The following is a 3,997-nucleotide window of genomic DNA, read 5'->3' on the forward strand; positions in this document are numbered from 1 at the left end:
GAATTTATTTGGGAATTTATTTTAAAGGCCGTGTAGTAAGTCCTTATATTTTGTGAGATTATTTAGGACAATTGGTGTCCGTTGTTGAAAATTTATTTAAAGGCCGACAAGTAAGTCCTTATATTTTGGGGGGATTATTTAAGACAATTGGTGTCTGATATTGAGAATTTTTATTTAAAAGGCCGTGAAGTAAGTCCTTGTATTTTGTGAATTTATTTGAGACAATTGTTGTCTGTATTTGAGATTTTTATTTATTTGAAGGCCGAGAAGTAAGTCCTTATATTTGTTGAATTATTTAAGACGTTGAAGTCTGTGTTGAATTTTATAGGCCGTGCAGTAAGTCCTTTGTATTTTGAGAATTATTACGACAGTTGAAGTCGATTTTGTTGAATTTTATAGGCCGTGTAGTAAGTCCTGATATTTTATGAATTTATTTGAAGACAGTGAGTCTATATTTTTGTGTTTATTTTAAAGGCCGACAGTAAGTCCTTGTTATATTTGAGAAATTATATTGAAGTTTTGAGATTTTAGGCAAAAATAAGTCCTATTTATTATTGAAAGTTTATTTGAAGAATTAATTGAGTTTTTATAAGGCCGGAATAAGTCCTTAAGTGTTAAAAAAAATTATATTGAAGGGGGTTTTAAAAAAAAAATATAAATTAAAATATGTTGATATATTAAAAAGAAATTTTTGAATTTGTTATAGAATAATAAGGAATAATTAATTAAGTAGAATTTAATTTTAAAAAAAATTGTATTAACTGTTTATTTAACGTTAAGAAAAAAAAATAATAAATAAAAAAAAAATATTAAATAAATTTAATTTAATTAATTGAAGTAACCAGATTAATAGATAAATAATAACAGTTTTATTATTTATATTTTACGTATTATTTATTTATTACGTAATTATTAAGTTATTTATACTGTAGTAATTTATTTAGATACATTTTTGTTAGTTAATTAATTACGTTCGAATTATTTATTGCTAGTGTGTCAATTAAATTTAAAATTTAAAATTTATTTTAATTTAATTAAATTATTATGACTATTAATTAATGAGTCATAAAGAAATTAATACTAGTCTAACTGAAAGCGAAACTGGTAGTGTACAATTAATAGATCAGGAAATTAGGGAAGTTAAAGAACCCGTAATTACTGACGTAACCAGTCTAAACACAATTAATAATAAAAATAACGAGTTAATTCAAGAGACCGATAACGATACAACAATAAACGATAATAAAGAATTATTAATTGATTTAGGTACAGAAGAGGGGTATCAATATTCTGTGGATTTCGATAGGGAAAAATATTTAGAAGCTATCCGAGAGAAGGATTTATTGAACACAAGTATTCGATCAATATTAGTTAATGAAACTGAATTAAGACAAATAGGTACTCGAACTAAAAAGGGAATAGTACATACAGAGTTAGGACCAGTTAAACGAAATAAAAAATCCAAAATGCCTACTAAAATTCCATTAGATAAAGCCACTCTTATGATTCCTACCTGTACTGGAGAAAGAGATGTGTATCAATTCATTAAGGCTTGCGATTTAGCATGTTCAGCTGTTGATAAAGATGAATTACCCATATTGATGAAATTTATCAATACCAAATTATTCGATCAAGCTTTAAATGTATGCCGATACAGAGATATGAGCGATTGGGAAGGTGTTAAGTTAATTTTGTTAGACGCATTCGAACCACAACAATCGACATCTTCATTGCAAGTAGCATTAAATTCCGTACGAATGAGAAATAACGAAGACGTAGGTGCATATGCACGACGGGTAGAACAATTATATTTCAATCTATGCGTAGCCAGTACTAAGGGTAAAAATGTAGAACAGGCTAATACTATTCGCGAACAATTAAAAGAACAGACGTTGATAGTTTTTATTAAAGGGTTAATACCAAGTCTAAAAACTATAGTAAAATCTCAGAAACCACCTACTTTGGAATTAGCTATACAAATTTCTAAAGACGAAGAGACTGAACTTAGGTCCGAGTCCGACGCATACCAGTACTACGGAAATAATAGCCCAGGTAGGCAAGTAAATAACTCTACCGGGAATAACAATAATTTTAACAGGTGAAATAATAATGCTAATAATAATGATAATCGTTATAATAATAATAATTATAACGCACCGAATAATAATAGATCGAATTGCAACAATAATTTTAATAATAACTTTTCCAGACAAAATTATAATCGAAGAGAAAATACTAACGCATATGGTAGACCACAATATAATCAAAATCCAAATCCGAAATTTAATAGACCTGATATAAACCGTAGAAATAATTTTAATAATAATCAATATCAACCTCGAGATAATAATAATTTTAATCGTAATAATAATTTTAATCGTAATAATAATTCTAACCGTAATAATTATCGGAATAATAACAACGCAATAAATAGTATACAATGTTATCAATGTGGAGGTAATCATTTCGCTCGAGATTGTGTACAGCATCGTAATAATAATAACAACGTTAATCCGCGACAGTTAAATAGTAATTTTGGACGACAGCCAACGAATTATAACGCTCCGGTTAATGTGATGTGTACCTATTGTAATCAGGCTGGACACGATGTCACAAAGTGTTATAAAAAACAGAATAATGATAGACGTACTAATGGGTCGGGAAACTTGCCAAGATCGGACGAAAGGAGTGGTGCTCGACCGATAAATTTAATAGCCACAGTGGAGGAGGATTTAGACGATGTTTACACATCAGGTCAGTCTTAAACAACAATCATATTACTTGTCAGTCTGCCAATATAAAAAAAGAATTCATGGAACTGCTCATAGACACTGGAAGCGATGTTAACTTAATAAAATTTAATACTTTGACAGGTGACACACTAGTACTAGAAAATAAAAAAATATATTTAAAGGGAATTAATGATAGGATCATGCCAACAGTAGGCCAAATAAAAATAACTTTAAGATTTAATGATGTTAAAATAGATACAGAGTTTCAAGTTGTACGTGATTCGTTTCCTATACCTAAGGATGGTATATTAGGACAACAATTTTTAATGGGAAATAAAGCAATAATAGATGTAGCGAATAATTCGTTAATAATAAACAATAAGATAGTTAATAAGATAAATAAGGATAGTTTATGTTTTAAGTTGGTACCAAGGCGGAAATGCGCGAGACCTGTTTGGACCAGTTGCACAAGAGCTTGTTGGCACCGGTGAATAGTTTAAATGCGACCTATATAAGGAACTATATACTGCGTGACAACAAGATAAACGTGTTAGTAGTGTGGAATGGGAGTTCAGACGCAATTATTTTAAAAAGATTAGGGATAACGGAATTTCCGTTAATAAACTTAACATGTTATGATAAATATTTTAATAGAAGGTTTTATTTACAGTTAGAAAAAGTAGGTAATAAAGAATTAATTTTTGAAACAGAGGTAGGAAACTATGATAAATCAGGAAGGTTATTAAATCTGACTGAGGCACATGGATTAATTTGTAAGAAAAAACATAAAGTAACTTTAGCTCACGATCCGCGAACGGACGTCATTTATACAAAATGTATATTTGATTATGCCATTCAAAGATATAAATATGACAATTTAATACAGCATTTCAAATAGGAACATGTATAGATCAATTAATAAATTTTATATATATTTATAGGAACCACTGATAACAATGGATAGGAATGAACAACTCTTACAAGAAATTAACATAAATTTAGCAACCCAAACTCATACTAATACAGAACAAGGAGAATGGTACAACTTTACGGAATGTTTTGATAATCATATAGTTTCGGCAAATAATTCTATAATACTTCCATATGAAGATGGGGAAATTTTTGAAATAATAAAATGTGTAAAAAGGTTTATAATTGATATGGTTCTAGAAAGGGATCTAGGTAATCCAATATGTATGGATTTGGCTAGATATATAGAAATCATACCTTGTGCCACGGATATACTATTCTATTGTAGGTAAAAT

This window comes from Acyrthosiphon pisum, unplaced genomic scaffold, assembly GCF_005508785.2.
Source record: "Acyrthosiphon pisum isolate AL4f unplaced genomic scaffold, pea_aphid_22Mar2018_4r6ur Scaffold_21820;HRSCAF=24981, whole genome shotgun sequence".
NCBI lineage: Eukaryota > Metazoa > Arthropoda > Insecta > Hemiptera > Aphididae > Acyrthosiphon > Acyrthosiphon pisum.